The sequence below is a fragment of the Scomber scombrus genome, chromosome 15, assembly GCF_963691925.1.
Source record: "Scomber scombrus chromosome 15, fScoSco1.1, whole genome shotgun sequence".
Classification (NCBI taxonomy): domain Eukaryota; kingdom Metazoa; phylum Chordata; class Actinopteri; order Scombriformes; family Scombridae; genus Scomber; species Scomber scombrus.
This window is the reverse complement of record NC_084984.1, coordinates 3,823,134-3,843,990: the sequence shown is the minus strand read 5'-3', so window position 1 is coordinate 3,843,990 and position 20,857 is coordinate 3,823,134. Positions and strand designations below refer to the sequence as shown.

Below are 20,857 nucleotides of genomic sequence, written 5' to 3'. Positions count from 1 at the left end.
AAAACTGAAACGGGCAATGCAGAAATAAAACACAACCAACCTCTTTCTTCACATTGCGCAACAATCTCTGACGCGTCTCGGACTCTGTCACAGGAGAAACACACAATTAATAAAGCCTCTCATGAGCTGTATATCGTTAATTAATGATGATGAAATTCTCACGACAGCAAAAAACAATAACGGCGGCCGTACCTCCCATCGCTCCTGCAGGGTGTATACCGGCTGACACGCACAGCTTTTTTTGCACAATGTCTGGATAGTGATGTAGACAACACTGCTTTAATTAAAAATATATATTAAAAAAAAGGCAAAGAGGCTCCGAGATGTACGATGTGTTCTTAGCGACTAAATCAAACCTATCTGCTACCTCTCCGAGAACCAACACCCCTTTAAAGTCACAGTAACCTATTATACATTAACAACGTCAACACCTACACATTCCCCCAAGGAAAACTCACTTCTGCAATATTGCAATATTCAAGAAGTATTGTGCATCATTTAAAAATATCTTTTTTCAAGTTTCTTTGTCACATTTTAATATAAAATATTCAGATCCTCATCCCCCCCCCCCCCCCCCCCTACAGGTGCATCATTGTGTATGTGATAATTAAATAAATTAAAGTTAATGAGCCCCAGGTCACACCAGGCCTCATTAAATTAAGTTACTGTAATTAAAAAGTGCAGGGAATAACAGGAACACTTCAGTATAATGCATATAGCCTACAGTACAACCACCCCCACAATAGGCTATATACATGCAGTATAATGCTGCTCCCCGCCATTATCCTCCCGGGTCAAACTGACCCCGTCTGTTTTGACTGTTCCTTCTTTCCTCCCTTCCTTCCTTCCGTCTGTCCTTCCTCCCTCCCTCCTTCTCTCTTTCTTTCCCCCCCATTACCTTCCTTCTTTCCTTCCTTCCTACCTTCCTCTTTTCCTTTCTCCCCCCCTCCTTCCTTCTTTCCTCCCTACCTTCCTTCCTTCTTTCCTTTCCTCCCTTTCTTCCTCCCTCCTTTACTTCCTTCCTTCCTTCCTTCCTTCCTTCCTTCCTTCCTTCCTTCCTCCCTTCCTCCCTTCCTTCCTCCCTCCCTCCTTTCCTTCCTTCCTTCCTTCCCTCCTTTTTCCCTCCCTCCTTTCCTTCCTTCTTCCTCCATTCCTTCCTTCCTCCCTTCCATCCTTCCTTCCTTCCTCCTCACTCCCTTCCATCCTTCCTCCCTTCCTTCCTTTCCTTCCTTCCTCCCTCCTTTCCGTCCTTCTTCCTCCCTTCCTTCCTTGACTTGAGGACAACAGGAGGGTTAATATTTCATTGTTGAAACATAACTTATGGCATCACTTCACTTTTTTTAATGATTTGTTTGGAATCATGTTTTTTCCTTTCATTTTAGCCCATTATATTCTATAATACTGATGTTGTGTATATCAGAAATATGCAAAACCATTTTATTTCTGTTTACCCTTTGAAATACTATTATTACACTGGAAACTGTTTACAACCTGCTTTGGTAGTACTGTACTTAATTATAAACTTTTCATAAAGAAAAAATTGGCATTGGCAATTGGTGCATTGTTGAGGCTATAGCTTGCTGTGTTGTTGCACTTACCTGTACTTAACCCTCCTGTTGTCCTCGAGTCAAGGAAAGAAGGAAAGATGGAAGGATGGAAGGAAGGAAGGAAAGATGGAAGGATGGAAGGAAGGGAGGAAGAAGGAAGGAAAGGAGGAAAGAAGGATGGAAGGAAGGAAGGAAGGAAGGAAAGATGGAAGGAAGGAAGGAAAGATGGAAGGAAGGAACAAAAGATGGAAGGATGGAAGGAAAGATGGAAGGATGGAAGGAAGGAAAGATGGAAGGAAGGAAGGAAGGAAGGAAAGATGGAAGGATGGAAGGAAGGAAGGAAAGATGGAAGGAAGGAAGGAAAGATGGAAGGATGGAAGGAAAGATGGAATGATGGAAGGAAGGAAGAAAAGATGGAATGATGGAAGGAAGGGAGGAAGAAGGAAGGAAAGGAGGAAGGAAGGATGGAAGGGAGGAAGAAAGAAGTAAAGGAGGGAGGAAGAAGGAAGGAAAGGAGGAAGGAAGGATGGAAGGGAGGAAGAAAGAAGTAAAGGAGGGAGGAAGAAGGAAGGAAGGAAAGATGGAAGGATGGAAGGAAGGAAGAAAGAAGTAAAGGAGGGAGGAAGAAGGAAGGAAGGAAAGATGGAAGGATGGAAGGAAGGAAGAAAAGATGGAAGGATGGAAGGATGGAAGGAAGGAAGGAAAGATGGAAGGATGGAAGGAAGGAAAGGTGGAAGGATGGAAGGAAAGATGGAAGGATGGAAGGATGGAAGGAAAGATGGAAGGATGGAAGGAAGGAAGGAAAGATGGAAGGAAGGAAGGAAAGATGGAAGGATGGAAGGAAAGATGGAATGATGGAAGGAAGGAAGAAAAGATGGAATGATGGAAGGAAGGGAGGAAGAAGGAAAGATGGAAGGATGGAAGGAAAGATGGAAGGATGGAAGGAAAGATGGAAGGATGGAAGGAAGGAAGGAAAGATGGAAGGAAGGAAGGAAAGATGGAAGGATGGAAGGAAAGATGGAAGGATGGAAGGAAAGATGGAAGGATGGAAGGAAGGAAGGAAAGATGGAAGGAAGGAAGGAAAGATGGAAGGATGGAAGGAAGGAAGGAAAGATGGAAGGAAAGATGGAAGGATGGAAGGAAAGATGGAAGGATGGAAGGAAGGAAGGAAAGATGGAAGGAAGGAAGGAAAGATGGAAGGATGGAAGGAAAGATGGAAGGATTGAAGGAAGGAAGGAAAGATGGAAGGAAGGAAGGAAAGATGGAAGGATGGAAGGAAAGATGGAATGATGGAAGGAAGGAAGAAAAGATGGAATGATGGAAGGAAGGGAGGAAGAAGGAAGGAAAGGAGGAAGTAAGGATGGAAGGGAGGAAGAAAGAAGTAAAGGAGGGAGGAAGAAGGAAGGAAGGAAATATGGAAGGATGGAAGGAAGGAAGGAAAGATGGAAGGATGGAAGGAAAGATGGAAGGATGGAAGGAAGGAAGGAAAGATGGAAGGAAGGAAGGAAGGGATGAAGGAAGGAAGGAGGGAGGAAGGAAGGAAAGAGAGAGAAAGAGGGAGGAAGGAAAGAAGGAAGGAAAGAAGGAACAGTCAAAACAGACCTGGGTCAATTTGACCCGGGAGGACAACAGGAGGGTTAAAGGGTGCTCCCTCTGTGATACATTTTTATATCACATGGTAGGCCTACATGTAATTTGGGTCATCACTGCCATATTAGGTCAAGAAACAATTGGATGAGAGGCAAGGAGTACTTATTATACTGCTTCTAACAGCAACATGAAATTAAAGGGGAATGTAGGTAATGTTCATGGGCTGCAGACACCACACAAACTCATTTCCTTAATCAATGCATTAATAGACCACAGGACACACAGTCTAAATCAGACAGGAAATGATAAGCTAGTGGTTATGGCTAGGTCTAGACACTTATCTATAACTGCTGCAAGGCTGGTCCAAAGATTGAGAGCTGTGAGAAAAATCTTTGATTCAAATTAATCTTTCTTAATGATTCTTGTACAAGCAGCAGTCTTGTAATTGGAGGTATTGTATCATAGCAGTAAACAGTATGTTGCAATGAACTCTATGAAAAACAGTGAAATCTAGGAGGATGTGCAGCTATGTTATGCAGACTTACAGTATAGGTGTTAAAGGCAAATCAGAAAGGAGGAAGTATAAATATGGTGAAAAAACAGATTAGTATACAGTCACTGGCCACTTCATTAAGTAAACCTGTGCAATCTAATTCAATCCAATACAACAACTCTTCCATAAATTCTACTTTTTTGAAGTTTACACATTTTCAGTTGTTGTTTACATTGTCAAAAAGTGATAATTCTACTTTATGTTTATTACATTACATTATTACATTTTTGTAAACGATGATCTTTTATTTATATAAGATATTTCAAGATGAATCATGGTCGCACCACATGACTTTTTTTTTAAGGCCAGTGCCAATTAATCTTGAAAAACCCTCAACTAAAATCACTTTCAAATGTATAATATGAACTTTCAGGTACACAACTTTCTGAATGTTTGAACTACTGCATTAGATATGCTTGTTTTTATTATTCTAAAATTGAGTTGTTAAAAAATCCTTATACGTTATTGACCCATATATTACCACAAAGGTCCATAATACCTAATCGATGTACTGTGTGTAGCAGCAAAGAGTGGAAGACAATCGAGGAATCAAGGAAACGATGAAGGAAAGCGAACGAGGAGGCAGCGCGAGGAGGCAGCGCGAGGAGGCAGCGCGAGGAGGCAGCGCGAGGAGGCAGCGCGAGGAGGCAGCGCGAGGAGGCAGCGCGAGGAGGCAGCGCGAGGAGGCAGCGCGAGGAGGCAGCGCGAGGAGGCAGCGCGAGGAGTGTTGGGATGGGACACGGCTTTGTTCAACAGTAGGGAGGGCAGACGGGCTCTAGTAGTCGCCTTTGCCTGCTATCGTTCACCACTATCTGGCGGACTGTCCTGTCTTATCTTAGTCTAACTGTGTTGAAACGTGTTTTTCTTTTTGTAATTACTCGTCTTTTCTGGACTCTTGAGGATTTTTTTTATAAGGGATGTCAAAGCGAGTGCGAAGCAGAGAGGTCTGCGCTGATTGCAGTGCTCCGGGTATGATGTCAAACAAGCTAGCTTTTTAGCCGTTAGCTAACCAGCTAGCCCTAACTGCCACCTAGTTAACCTTACATTAAATACCTCAAATGATAAATTATTGGCTGGATGGCTAATGCTAATGGTTGTACATTTTCTCCTTGTCGATGTATTTGTCTTTTTTTTATTCGTGTGGTGATATTAGGTTGTCTGGCACCCCCAAAACTCTTGGTTTGAAATGTCTTTTAATTAGTGACAGTTTTTAAGCAGCGAATCTAACATTTGGGCTTCTGAGAAACATTTATTGATAATAAGTTATGCTGTAGAAAACTACAGAGCCAATGCCAGGTTGAATGTGTGATTAAGATTTCGGATTTGTCGAAGAAATTAGGAAGCAACTAGCCACAAGTGTTGCTGTCATTTACGGATATCTTCTTTTGGGCAAGAAGTGATAACCACAACTGCTTTTTAGTTTTAGTCATACATCTGCTGTTAGGCTTATAGGTCAACTAATGCTACATGTTTTTATTACAGAGCCTCGCTGGGCCTCTGTTAACAGAGGTGTGCTGATCTGCGATGAGTGCTGTAGCATCCATCGAGGTCTAGGACGACACAGCTCCCAAGTCCGACATCTGACTCATTCACCATGGCCACCCTCCCAGTTACAGGTGAGGGGGGGCAGGGGGGCAGGGGGGCAGGGACACAACCCCCAAACACACCACACACACCCAGATGCAAAGGGGGGAGAATGTGTTTATCATAAGTGAAGTTGCACAATCAGAAAGTTAAAGGGATGACATTTTTATAGAAGGTAAATTGTTGTTTTTTTTCTTCTGTGCTTACTGGTTTTTAGATGGTTCAGACACTTTATGGCAATGGAGCCAATTCCATATGGGAGCACAGCCTTTTGGACCCTTCCTCTTCAGTGAGTGGGAAACGCAAGGCCAACCCACAGGACAGAGTTCAGTAAGTGTGTGTGTGTGTGTGTGTGTGTGTGTCTGTTTTACGGGTCAATAACGTATAAGGATTTTCAACAACTCAATTTTAGAATAATAAAAACAAGCATATCTAATGCAGTAGTTCAAACATCAGAATGTTGTGTACCTGAAAATTTTAGTGGGGGTTTTTCAAGATTAATTGGCACTGGCCTTAAAAAAAATAAAAAAATAAACCTAAAAATATAGTGCAATATACAATTTAAAGTGAATTCAAAGTGAATTGAGTCCAGTCTGTGGCTGTGAGGGTCCTTTTCTTGGCCCTGGGGACAAAATGAAAGCAAGGCAACTCTGAAACTGACTGACTTAAATTTGACATTCTGTGCTTTCTATCCACAGAATAATAAGATGAGAGTTTATTGACTTCTGTTGTATGTTGCTAAACGTGTCAACAACAAGATCCTTGTCCACAATTCAGGTCTGGTACATTTCTCATTAGTGGAGCTGTTACATCGGAAAAATATAGAAACGTATTAAATATGTGGGTCAATGACGTATAAGGATTTTCAACAACTCAATTTTAGAATAATAAAAACAAGCATATCTAATGCAGTAGTTCAAACATTCAATATGTTGTGTACCTGAAAATTCATATTATAAATTTGAAATTAAGTGATTTTAGTGGGTTTTTCAAGATTAATTGGCACTGGCCTTAAAAAAAGTCATGTGGTGCGACCATGATTCATCTTGAAATATCTTATATAAATAAAAGATCATCATTTACAAAAAATAAATAAAAAAAAAGCAAATACTTTGTTTTCAAACACTTTATATTACTGAAAAAAAAGAAAAAAAAGATGTGAAGCGTGTTAAGTAAATTAATTTATTTCAAGATGAATCATGGTCGCACCACATGACTGTTTTTAAGGCCAGTGCCAATTAATCTTGAAAAAAACACTAAAATCACTTAATTTCAAATTTATAATATGGATCTTCAGGTACACAACATTCTGAATGTTTGAACTACTGCATTAGATATGCTTGTTTTTATTATTCTATATAATTGAGTTGTTGTAAATCCTTATACATCATTGACCCTTACATCTGACTCTTACCTGAAGAATTTTGATTTGTGTCAGTGCTAATCTTTGCATGCTTGTTTGGACTTTGGTAAGAACGCTCTATTGGCAACATTGATTTTCATAGTTGCGGTCAGTGAACAGGTATATGTGGTCCTGTGTACCGTGAACATGATTCATGACCAGTCAGTCACAAGTAACTTCGAGGACTGAAGTGATTTGATCAGTTGGTATGCATATGAAGAAATACACAACAAAACAAAATTCAGTTAAATGAATGCAGTGTATCCTGATCATGTCAGTCATATGGCACCGATCGGACAATATAACAAACAGCATCTGAAATGTATCCTTTTTTATCTTCTATCATTAGTTAATATAAACCTAATTAGTAGTAATTAATGGGTGAACTACATTGAATTATGGCCAATACCAGATGTACATGGACAGAGATAATGACAAAAGCAGGGGGGAGATTAGAACAAATAAAAAAAAAAAAATCTGTGGGGCAGAGAGATGTGATGTGATGAGATGTAGTCACCCACATTCGCTGCCAGGTATAAACACTGTGTCGGTCTGGTGTCTGGCTGGTGGAGTAAAGATAAACAGTCAGGCACATATAAACATAGCCGTGCTGAGTTCGACCCTCACACTCAGAGCAACAGGACAACACCAGACAACAGACAGAGAGAGAGAGAGAGCAATGCGTTAAAAACAGGATCCTCACAAGTTTCACAGAATACCAAGAACATTTAGAGTAACTCAGGATTTTAGTATATGGGTCAATGACGTATAAGGATTTACAACAACTCAATTTTAGAATAATAAAAACAAGCATATCTAATGCAGTAGTTCAAACATTCAGAATGTTGTGTACCTGAAAATTCATATTATAAATTTGAAATTAAGTGATTTTAGTGGGTTTTTAAAGATTAATTGGCACTGGCCTTAAAAAAAGTCATGTGGTGCGACCATGATTCATCTTGAAATAAATTAATTTACTTAACACGCTTCACATCTTTTTTTTTTTTCTTTTTTTTTTTTTTTACAAGTTTTCAGTAATATAAAGTGTTTGGAAACAAAGTATTTGCATTTTTTTTTTGTTTTGTAAATGATGATCTTATATTTATATAAGATATTTCAAGATGAATCATGGTCGCACCACATGACTTTTTTTAAGGCCAGTGCCAATTAATCTTGAAAAACCCACTAAAATCACTTTCAATTTATAATATGAATTTTCAGGTACACAACATTCTGCATACTGCATTAGATATGCTTGTTTTTATTATTCTAAAATTGAGTTGTTGAAAATCTTTAGTTCCATGTGTCAAATACATTCAAATTTGCAGATATTATGTCTCATTTCAGTATTGGACACATGGATGTCCCTAGTTGGGTAATAATTTTGTAGAGTGATTACTTGAACATGGCATTGGTGTCTGGATATTCCTGTCAAAACAAGATGAAAAGCATTTAGCTAACATGAATTCTTCACTGTCCAGTATTTCAGCACTTCCTGGTTTCAGTTATGAGCATGTTTTTTTGTTTCCAGTCCCAACAAGACAGACTTCATCAAGGCCAAATACCAGATGCTGGCGTATGTCCATCGGATGCCTTGTCGGGAGGATGATAGTGTAACCGCAAAAGACCTCAGCAAGGTAAGAAGACATTGTTCTATTTTTGTTTTTTGTTGTTGTTAATTCCTCTTTATTTGCCAACTTTTGTACGATGTAGTGCAATATTTGTTAGGAGGCTATGAATCCAAAGGCAGTGTGATGAAATAAAACCAGATGTTTATCTTTTATACAACACAGTTTGCTCCCACTGGCTGTTTGGTTTTTATAACAATATTAAAAATAATAATAATAATAACTTCATTTGTATACCATCTGTCACATAAGAAATGCAGCTCAAAGTGCTTCATGTGAAAAGGACCTAAAAAGAACATTTTTGTAATATAAGATGGAAAATAAACCCACTTGATGACTTAAATAGAAATCAAATGAATAAAGTGAGAGTGCAATACATTCAGTGGTGGTAATTTAAGAACTATTATCCTAAAAGTATTTCGCTGTAATATCGGACCATTTCATGTAAAATTCAGAAATGGCTTGGCCTGTTTATAAATGCATTATTCACCGCTGCTGCTGTCGCATTCAGCCCCTCACATTTTCTCATACTAGTCACGCTAGGACTAGACTATGAAATAGAATAGCCTCTCTGACCTCAGGCTGCCTCTATTTTCACACTCTTCTTGGATTTGTGCTCTGAATTGTATATTATTCCTTAGAAATAGCTGAACCACAAGCCTGAATTGTGATTTAAAGGGGGAAAACTGTGTGTAGGTGAATGCAAGGAAGGTATAAAAATCAATTTTTTGTCTTTAATACACCCTTAAATGTATATTTTTGTGTCTGTGCACCTTTTAAAAACATATTTCATTGGTGTATCCATTCATTGCAATGATGTAATCATGTCACAAAGAACAAAACACAGCAGATCTTAACACAGCAGAGCCATGAAGTTTTCCCCTCATGGTTATGCACATAACAATTAAATTAAAACTACTTGTGATTCTCCATACAGCAACTGCATTCCAGTGTTCGGACAGGGAACATGGAGACCTGCCTAAGACTCTTATCTTTGGGAGCGCAGGCCAACTTCTTCCATCCAGTAAGTGGAATAAGCCAACAAACTAATTATGTTTGGTTGTAAGTTGACTAATAATGCTAATACTTAATTAATGTGTTTGTCTTTTTTGGGGCCACAGGAGAAAGGAAACACTCCACTGCACATAGCAGCAAAAGCGGGGCAAATGTTACAGGCAGAACTGTTGGCAGTTTATGGAGCTGATCCCGGAGCTCTGGACTCCAGTGGGAAAACCCCCATTGATTATGCAAGGTAAAACAGGACTTATGTTTTTAATGTAATGCTTGTTAATCTGTTTATTTGCACTACTGAGGTTTTTGATTGGATACTCTGTACCAACACCACATAATGTTAATTAACACCTTTTATTATCTTAGAGATGCCACAATGTGGAACTAATTGTTTTGAAGCATTGAAGTGCATTGAAAGTCATATTTAGGCAAGTTCAGTGGCCAGCTAGCGATGTGGCACCTATGACCACCATATAGTGTGGTTTCACGCCATGTCAGAAATAGACACACAGCAGATCTCACTGTTGGCTGTGCTACAGGAAATGATATACATCCTTTAGAGATTCAAGCCTGTAAATAGAAACGTACAGATGTGTGAGTGCAATATGCATGCTATGTATGTATTGATGGAAAAACGTTGCATATTTTAAGTGACAGGAAGTTCAACAACTACATAAAGGTTTGATAGAAATATCCCTGTTACAAAACCAGAAAAAAAAACCCAGCTGAAATGGCTGAAATATTTTCCTTGCCTTGCACTACAATGAACACTGGACACAGACCCCAGTGGCATTATCTCAGTGTCTGACTAATTCAATAAGAGTGTGACTAACTGAGGCAGGAAGGGAAGGAAAAACTCTGTAGCACAGTGAGCTAGTTGACTCAGCTTGACTAGTTTAGTTTAGCAAAAGTTTGAACAAAGACCTAGAAATAAAAGATAAAAAATAATATAAAAGGCAATGTACTGTAGCTGACTATGATTTGTCAGACTAGTAGTATTTTCTGGTGTTTCAGGCATTACAGAGGCTTGGTGGTGTCAGAGGTTTTTGCTTTTTCACCATAGTCCACTAACACCAACAGACTTTTTTTTTGTGAACTTTATGGAGCGTTTAACTAATTTAACCTGACACATTTTTAACCTTAGTGCAGTGCTGTATATCTGAAAAACAATCTATTCCTAATATGTGCAGACAAGCTGGGCATCAGGAGCTGGCAGAGCGGCTGGTGGAGATCCAGTATGAACTCACTGACCGGTTAACATTTTACCTTTGTGGTAGGAGACCAGGTAAGTTGCATCATCAGTAACATCAAGCATAGCTATTTCCTGGATTTAAGAAAAAAGAAAAAAAAAAGTTAATTGCTCTCTGTTATGTCCTTGTTGTGTTGCAGATCACAGAAATGGGCAACACTTCATCATTCCACAGATGGCAGACAGGTAATAGCTATGCACCACATCACAGCAGGGTTTTTTTTTTTTTTTTTTTTTTTTTTTATTCCTCTAATGGCGCTTTTCCACCACACAGTTCCAGCACGACTCGACTCGGTTCTTTTTGCGTTTCCACTAGGGAAAGTACCTGGTACCTGGTGCTTTTTTAGTACCTGCTCTGGTGAGGTTCCAAGCGATCCAAGCCGGTACTAAAATGTGACGTCGACACACTGCTGGCCGCTGATTGGTAGTTGTCGCTGGAAGAGTCATGAGCCGTCCCACACAAGTATCAAACCCGGCATTTTTAAATACCGGCAGCAGCGTTATAGTCATACGGCTCAATTTTCTTGCTTTGTGTGAGACAGAAAGCCTCATACAGCAGCAACTACACCACTGCCTCAATGTCCTCCATTGTTTATGTGTTTTGTGTCGCGTATAAAACGAAGTCACGGCAGTTTCGCGGAGCCGTGCTATGACGACCCCGTTAGGTACTTTTTTGTAATGGAAAAGGTCTGTTCTGGAACCGTACCGAGGCGAGGCCAGCCCAGTCTTGCTGGAACTGTGTAGTGGAAAAGTGCCATTAGTTACAGAAATTGAAATGTTGTATTACACAGTGATATTATCAGTTCCAGCAGGCTACTGGCTACTAATCAATGCTATATGGGTTACTTTGAAGGCTGTATGAGGGCAGTTAAATAGATATTCACAAAAAAAAATCACACTGCAAATTACTTCTTCCTCAATCTTTTTTTCTTATGCTGCGTTCTTTTGATGGATAAGAAATAAGTAAGTATATTTGTACTTTGCTATCGTATGTGGGCCTGTTTGTGTGGAATTCTGTTAGCAGGAAAATAAATAATTTAAATCTTTCGCCCCAAAGCAGTCTGGATTTGTCAGAGTTTGCAAAAGCTGCAAAGAAGAAGCTCCAGTCTGTAAGTCATATACGTTTTTTTTCCCCCAGTAAGATCCAAAATAGAGTCTCTCATACAACTTCCTATTCAGCTGTTCTACAGACGAACCACAACAGATCTGCTTTGTTTTGTTTTAGCTAAGTAACCATCAGTTTGAAGAACTCGCCATGGATGTTTATGATGAAGTTGACAGAAGAGAAACAGATGCAGGTAAGATTCCAGGAATGGTAACAAAAACACACAGTACTTCATTTTATATTCACATTTGTCGTGTCTTGAAAGATGTGTGACAAACTACCAGTGATGTGTATTATTATCCTGTAAGTATGTTGTGTTGCTTCTTTTTTTCCCCCCTAGTGTGGTTGGCCACTCAAAACCACAGTACACTTGTAACAGACACCACAGTTGTGCCTTTTCTTCCTGTCAATCCTGAGTACTCATCTACCAGAAACCAGGCAAGTGCTTGCACCAGTTTGAACTTTAACTTCCACATACTGCTTACTGTATTTAACAGTACTGACATGCTGTTGTCACATTTGTTTCCTCAGGGTCGTCAAAAATTGGCAAGATTTAGCGCTCATGAATTTGCCACCTTGGTCATCGATATTCTAACTGATGCTAAACGTCGGCAGTGGGGTAACTCTTGTGATAGTCCCAAAGGTACAATATGTTTCAGCTTTCAGTTTGTAGTTTTGAACTTCTTTTGCTGGCTAATTGACTTTTGGGTTTCAATTTGGGTTTTTATTAATGTTTCTATTGCAATAAATGTCCTGTTAGACTGAACGCAAAAAACAGGAGAAAAACAGAGAATAAACAGTGAGGAAAATCAGAATTGGTTGATGTAAATAAAATGCAGAAAGTCAGCATTGAGTTTTGCATTCAAATGTGCACCATGTGGGCTCAGCTATCGAAGGCCACAATTAGAATCTAGGCCATGTGTGCTGATGTTTGTGCAGGAAAGTGCCAAACACAGATTATTATTTACGGCCTTAATAATGAGAACTTCTGCATTCTGTAAGTTATAGCAAACCACATTACAGCCTGTTTACTTCCTTGTGCATACTTAAGGAAGACTGTTAGGGGCGACTTCTGCATGTGAACATAAAATGTGGTCCTTAGCTATTTGATTTAGACTGCTGCCTCTAGCCAGCGGGGCTTGTTTGATCCCTAATCCTTTGATCTGATGGTCTGCCTTCAGAGAATGTGGAGCTGATCCTTCAGGGAATAGACAGTTGCCGTAACAGCGAGAGCCAGGACAATGACCAGCCAGATTACGACAGTGTGGCATCAGACGAAGATCCAGTACACGAGGCAACCTGTGGGGACAGCTGCAATGATGGGAGGACTAAGGTGAATGTTTTGAGTTTTTTTTGGAATCTGCTAATATTCTGACCCCGATACTTAAAGTTTTTAAACTGATCAACTGATTCTTGTCTTATGTCACCTGTTCTGCTGCAGAGCTCCGAGTCGTCCGACCTCTCTGACGGACCAATAACGGTGCAAGAATTTATGGAGGTGAAGACCGCCCTCACTGCATCAGAAGCCAAAATACAGCAGCTTCTTAAAGTCAACTGTCACCTCAGTGACGAGCTGCGAATGATGCAGAGCAAGGTCAGTTAATTCACATCATCCATAAGCAAAGAGTTTGTTTGTTTGTTTGTTTTTTGCAGGAATGCATTAACACTCAGCATCTGTGCTCTGTGTTGTGCATCATACTCATAATTACATTTCTGTCACATTAATTAGATGGTAGCACATATTAATATTTCAAGATCTATAATAAGGAGCCCTTTGTAATGAATTAATGGTATTTACATCCTCTCAGATACTTATTGCTCTTGTTATTGCTCAAGCATTACAAACAATACGCCTGGTTGTGACATTAATACAAAGGCCAGTTATTGATAACACTCCTCTTTTTACTTCCCCCATGAGTGCTACGTACGAGATGAGTGAAATGCATTTAACAGTGTTAGAAACTAAATTGCAGTCAGGGTTAAAAAGTCATCGTTCTCCATGTCACCAGAAACATGTAATTTGATTTCACCCTTGGACATTAATTATTTATGCCAAATTCATGCCAGTTTGAATGTGTCAGGCATGGCCTCTAACCCTAACCCTATTTAAAATGAAACAGTTAATGCATTTGTAGTTGCAGGGAAGACCATATTTTGATATATAAATTAGAAAAAAAGTACCATAGGAGATTATAATTCAAAACCTGTTACAATTTCAACTGCAAAATACTTCTCTACTAGAGAAAAGGGCTGCTATGTTTCTGGATGGGGTAAAATTCCTGTGCTAATAATCAACAGTCACCAGACTTCCTCTGCTATGCCATTCAGTGAAACAGCAAAACGAGATTGGATGTTATATTTCTTTGTGCCAAAACAGAACAAGGATTCATACAAAGGTCCAATTCAGATGTCAGAAGTATTACTCCTCTCATGATAACCACCGAGGACATTAGACTCGATCATCATTAATCTACAGGACCATTAAACAGCGACCAGTCACCAACCCCCTTACTCTGTGCTCGCAGACATGTCATCGAATTGGGTCCATGACACTTCCAGACTCCTCATATAAAAGTACTGCCAATAGATTTTTTTAAAATTCCAGACATACTTTCTCATCAATCAATTCTTTATTTCTTAGTAGTTCAAAAAAGTAGATTTTCCTACTTTTCCCCAGTGGTATTTAGAAAATGCACATAGTTTTACTTGCTGAGGTTTTGAGGAAATCCTCCTCTGTTATTAAGATTTCTACCACAACTGAATAGCAGTGTCTGTCCCTAGAAACAATATCCTAGTTATTCAGCACAATACATGTACCTTGGGGTCCCAAATAACTGGGGGTTGACCGGATTTTATGAAATGTGGTACTTTGGTGACAGTACAAAGCATTTGTGCCATAATATCGAATGAATTAAATTCTGTCCTCAGTTGCTCCTGCTCGACACAGCACATGCTTATATTGCAAGATGTTTCATCTTTGCAATAGATCAAATTTTCATCCTTAGAAAATATGAGAAGATTAAGCTAACTATGCAGCCATTTTGGAAGATTGCAGCATATCATTTGGTTTTTGTTCTCCACAGCCCAGTTTCTTTCTTTCTTTCTTTCTTTCTTTCTTCTGCCGGCAGAGAGATAGTGTTACACAATGTACTGCCTCCTCCTGCTGGTTTATTTACTCGTCAACCATTCCGCTTTTTCCCTGACAAAGTAACCTTCGTCTACCCGCAGCCCGTATTTTCATGTCATTTCTAAGACACAAACCAGCTCCAAAACATTTTACTAACATGTAAGTTTATCCAACAAGCCTTTTAACACCTCTTAGTCCAGAATCCACGTGTTATTTTCACAGTCTAGACAAACTGAGACAAAGAACCAAACTGTAGGCAACAATACTTTTGTGTTAGCCTGGTAGTACTGACCTCTCCATGACCTCGATGCCTCTACTCTTGGCGCTCTTTATAGGTTTTATAGCTTGTTTGTTGACTTTATATGACATATGACACAATGGTATATACATAATACATAATAGTAGGGACTCTAAGTCTAGACAGAAAGCTATACAAGTGAAGTTTCTCATTGCTCTTTTCAGTTTCTAAGTGCAGGTTTTGTAAATAAGGGCACCGGCTTATGCAGCACTTTCTCAAGGGGTCATACACAAAGTGTCAGCATTTTATCTGCCAAAGAAACAAAATATTTATTGTGAGATCAACGTAGAGGAGAAACCAAAAACAACACCAAGGTGAAGAGGAACTCACAGGAGGGTTTAGCGGTATACTACTCTATTATTGATGTCTGGCCAGGCTTTTGTAAGAAGATCATCCCCCAGCCAGAGCTTGAATTGAAAGATGTTTTGTTGTCCTCAGCTTAACTGCCTGCAAACTGAAAACACATCCCTGCGATGGCAACCTCCCAGCGGGCAACAACACCTCCAGGGGCCCTTTGGTCGACACCTACCCCGAGGAGGTCGAGCCATGTCCATGTACGAGACGGGTTCTTCTCCGAGGCAGTGCCCCCACCGAGGCGAGACGGCTCGGCAAGAGGACGGAGTCATTTTACAACCGTTCCCGACTAATGTAAGCACAGAAGCACCAGTGTTCCTGCTCAGTTGTCCTCACAAGACAAAATAATGATGCCTGGCTTTGGGGCTGGTGTTGGTTTTTCATTCATTGATTCATTCAGTCATTCAGTCATTCATTCATTCATTGCATCTCAATAGAGTATGCTCAACTTGATTTGACCCCTTTCTAGATTGGGAGGGGTCCTTTGGGGACGGCTGCTTCCTCCCTCCCTACCTTCCCCTCTTCCCTGTCCTGGTCGTGGGATGAGAGATCTCGAAGGGTTAAGTACTGAAGTTCCCCTCGGTTCAGAGGCAGCCACAGGGGACGGTGAAAACTGTTCCCCTGCTCGACCCCACAGTCTTCTCTCTCCTGACTTGTCTTTAAGCTGCTTTTTTTTATCAGTGTCGCCTGCCTGCCTGCATGCACCACAGTGCATCTGCTACAGTTCAGTTATCTGAACAACCCTAGCTGTTTTTCTCCACAGGGAACCTCAACCAGAGCTGCTTTGACTCAAGTAAACATCCGAAGAAATGATGAAGTGCTGCAGTTTGAATGATCAGAATTCAGGGTCCGATATCCAAAGATAAATAGATAAAATGGCTCATCACAATGTGCTTATTGGTCTTGGCTACTGTTAAGAGCACCCACAGTTTACATCAGGATTTCTTTGCATCTACTAATACGCACTGCGTTACACCATGGACACAACATGGTTTTATATTTTCTTTCCCTTTCTCTTCATCTGCTTTGAAACCGAAAGTATGATACTGTGAACTTGGCTTTGTTTTCAGAAATGCATGATTCTGATTTGTTTGTGCCTACAGCTGTTCTGGTAATACGTTTGTTTTAATCATACAGTGTATACTTTATCATCTGATTGATGGTAATCCACTCATGTCCCTATAGGGCTGCAGTCTGGAAGGACAGAGCACTATGCTGGAGATCGACTACGACACGACGCCCAACCACTCTGAGCTGGAGGAGTCTGGGTAAGATCTATTTGTATTAACTCTGTACCCTGCTGTGAAATTCACTGTAAACACATTTTTAAAACCAAGACTGTTTTCTCTTTGAAGAAACATTTACACATTTCCATCACTAATATATATAACAAAAATAATCCACAGTTCCTTCAGTAAAACCAACAGATTGGTGCTTTGAATTAATAAATTAAAAAAACATTTTTGTTATAGACCAACTGAGCAGTGCAGGGGGGGGGGGGTTAACATATTGCTGCAGAAGGACTTTGCACCTGTCTGACACAAGCAAGAACCAGTAGCCTCTGGTTCTTTTTCCATTTCTGCACATGTAGTGGTGAATATAGTCACTGCAATTGTGTATTTGTTCAGCAGCTATAAAATAGATTGACCCAGTTTTCTATTTTTTCCAACAAGAAAAGACTAACAATAGCAGGTAGTTGGTAGTTAAGGGGAGTACTATTGTATTTTTTGGGGTATTTTTTTCATAAAGATGTGGTTTAATTCAGTCAGTGCACTGCAAACCAGAATAAATCCCAGTTTTAAAATATGACCACACTTCTAATGGACTGATAAAGTCTGTGTACTGAGTTTCAGTACGTATTGCCGTAATCAGTGATAATCTTTTTTTTCCCCCTAATTTTTTAGCAGCCCCCTTACAGCCTCTGAAACCGTGGAGCTTGAAGAGGAGGGTGAGGAAGACTCCACCCTGCCATGCACAGAGGATGTCATCTGTAAGACGGAGCAGATCACTAAGAACATACAGGAGCTTCTGAGAGCTGCTCAGGAGACCAAACACGAAAGGTAGTTTATGATCAGTGTATAATTTCATGTTTAAGGTTATAATAAAAATATATTAATAAAAGTCATTTCTGTAAATCACAATTTACACCATCAGTCCTCAGGCAGTTTAATCTCAAATCTAAGAATCTATGTTCTCTGTCTGACCTTTTGAAGAGGGGGAAAAAGTGCTTTATCTTCTGTCTCGGCTACTTCTAGGTCAGTGGTTTCTAATAGTCATCCTCAGGGCCCAGGACACTGCTGGCTTTCTTTCATTCTAGCCAGCTAACCAGTGACTGATTTACACCGGTGTAGCAAGGCCAATGTAGCTAATAACCACATAATATAGAAACCAGCAGTACTGTGGTCCCAAAAAACAGGATTAAGAGGTCTTTGTAGACTGGCCTCTATCCTGGTGTCCTAGCGACTGTATGTCTGCTGGGGGTAGGCCCTGTTTCTAATGCAGCTGACAGGAAACACTGCCAGATCACATATTCCCTCATGATCGGCCAAATCCTTAGTGATATCCAAATTTAGTTAATTTGCCATTTGACTTCTTTAATTTAGTAAAATATACTGTAGCTGACATTTTGCTTCATGTTGTCTCCTGGCTTTACTGAGTTCTGGTGGTTAGAAAATGAGTCCTGACCAAACCACACAGCCCTCCCCCCATCTAACAGTGCTCCTCAATGGGCATAAATACTAAAGTATTAATATGAAACTTTGAACAGCACCTTTTAATCTCTATATCTCTAATCTAATGCAGGCTTTCACAGCTTGATAATTGGCTTTTACTGTGAGGATATTGGTCTCTTTGGCCAAATAAAATTGCTCTCAGTTTGAGTGTAAGTCAAGATGTTGAAGGTTGCACTAACACCATGCATACAGTATGGTTAGTTACACCATCAAATACAGTAGATATGCAGTGGGTCAAACATTGAAAATGCACTTTTCTATTTGGTGACTTTAGAAATGTATTGATTTTATTTATCAATATTCTTTAGGACAAGATAGGACAAGTAAATTCCCTCAGGCTGCTCTTTTTTTTAAATGTTCATGTCGAGGAATGTTTACGGTTGTATTGTTTTGTATTGAGGTTTTTAAACATGGCACCGGACTGGTTGAACAACCACTCAGCCTTTTGTCCGTTTCCCACAGCTTTCTGCCCTGTTCAGAAAAGATCTGCATGGCTGTGTCGGAGATGGCTGCCCTGTTTCCCAAGGTAAGATGACTCCCACCAACAGCTTGGCGTCCCACCCCCTGAGTAATTAAAGGATTAGTTGTATGTTTGGTAAACAGCTAAAAGGAATCTAGCGTGACATGTTTAGATAGGTAGCTTCCTTTTCAGTTTTTTTGTTTACCTTTTTTTTTGGATTACTTAGTTTCATGTTTACCCACACACACACACACACACACACACACACACACACACACACACACACACACACACACACACACACACACACACACACACACACACACACAGTGCCCATGAGCCTGTTGACCACAATTAGACACTATTTGTGGACGTTGACGTGTCAGTCCCTTATCAAGAGTCCGTCTTCCCTCCTTTCTCTCACAGAGGCCGTCCTCGGAGGACCGTGCGAGGGTCTCTGTCTCTGCTCACTTCAAGCGCCAGCCGGCTGCACGGGGAGTGCTCGAAGGGCCGCAGACCCACAACCCCTGCCCGTCAGACATCCAGCTGGTCACTCAGCAGGTCATCCAGTGCGCCTATGACATTGCCAAAGCTGCCAAGCAACTTGTCACTGTGACAACCAAAGAAAACAACAACTAAACCCCCCCCCCCCCCCCCCCCCCCAAAAAAAAAAAAAAAAAACACTTCTGATACACCTAAAAATACAACTTGAAACAACCTTAAATGATGTTGCTAATTTCAACTTAATCAGTGTTACCACCAGTTTTTTTTGTTTTCCCTATATTATACATAGAAACATTCACTTACATTCCTTGAGATGGGAAAATCTTACAATGCAAAATTACTGATCAATCAAAAGCTTTATTTATTTTTTTGTTTTTTGTATCATGGTAATACGGAGTAAAGCTGTTATCATTCTTTACCTCACAAGGAGTTAACAGTTTCATCCACACAATTTCCAAAAGTGCAATGTTGTGTGTGTGTGTGTATATAAAACAAGTAGAACAACGAGCAGTTGAGCCTTCTACATTGTACTTTTTATACCATAATATTTTAGTGGACACCAGAGGCCATCAGTTGTTCTTCCTTGAGGTCTGTGTGTCTGGCATGAATGAGCTGCCAAAGAGGACCAAAAGTCTGCAAGACACCTGACATCAAGGATCAGAATAGATGAACGACACCAGGTTAATCTTCCTTTAGCCATTTTAAATGTTTTTTTTGTTTTTTTTAAAAGATGCAACAACAGTATTTAACCTTGAATCATTGTGACAACACTTGCTCGGAGTTCAAATGTTCGTTTAGTAAGCCTACTGTGATTATGAAAACAGCGCATCAGTGCATCGAGCACCGTGTTAAGGCCAGCGACAGTGTGCTAACTTTTATTCCATCCAGCAGCTCCAGCAGGTGATCTCACTGTTCAGTCCCTCCATGCTGGTTGAAGACGTGTTTATAAGTAAAAGTATCAGTCATTTTTTTGGAGTTATAATGTTACAGCCATACTTCTGATGTCTTATATGTGTGTGTGTATGTATGCGTGTGTATGTGTGTGTGTGTGTGTGTGTGTGCGAGAGAGTGCAGTTGTCCTCTACGACCCATGTGAAATCCATTTTGAATCAATTTTAATAGCATTATGCAAATATATAAAAATGTATGTATCAATGTAATTCTTTATCTAAATAATCCAAATGCTATTCTATTTATAGACTGTATGTCATACCTCTAAGAAAATATCAATGTTTATTTTCATAAGCTTTTGTTTTAACATGTTGCTCCTTGTTCTGAGGTTTGGGACGTCTCAGCTGGCAGTTATTTGTAGGCGACTTGTGATTTTTTTTTTTTGTTCATTAAGTGTGGTGCTGTAACTCCAGTGTGTCAAGATGCTGCCTGTACCGCCTATGGTTTACAATCAATGATGAAGTATAAATGTGCCCCTCAGAGTTAAGAGTACCTGTTGTAGAACTTGGGTCTAATGTGTAACTCATTGTTGTGAGCCAGATAGTTTCAAACAGGGGTTGGAAAGAAAAGTTGAATATCCTGCCTTAGGAGGAGAACTGTAGCCAATCCAGTATGAATATGTGACCCCCCCTCCCTTAGTCAGTTAATCCAATTCAGCCTCGTCAAATTGGTGCCTTTTCTCTAGATGTCTTAAAATGCTCTAAAATGGTCTTGAATACAGTATTAATGTCTTCTGTTCACTTTCAAATCTTCAAAAATGAT

General features: G+C 39.9%; 1 pseudogene; it reads left to right on the top strand.

Moving 5' to 3' along the window:
- Positions 1–4,452: 4,452 nt before the first annotated feature.
- LOC133995138 (ARF GTPase-activating protein GIT2-like) lies at positions 4,453–19,290 on the top strand (annotated as a pseudogene).
- The last annotated feature ends 1,567 nt before the right edge of the window (positions 19,291–20,857 follow it).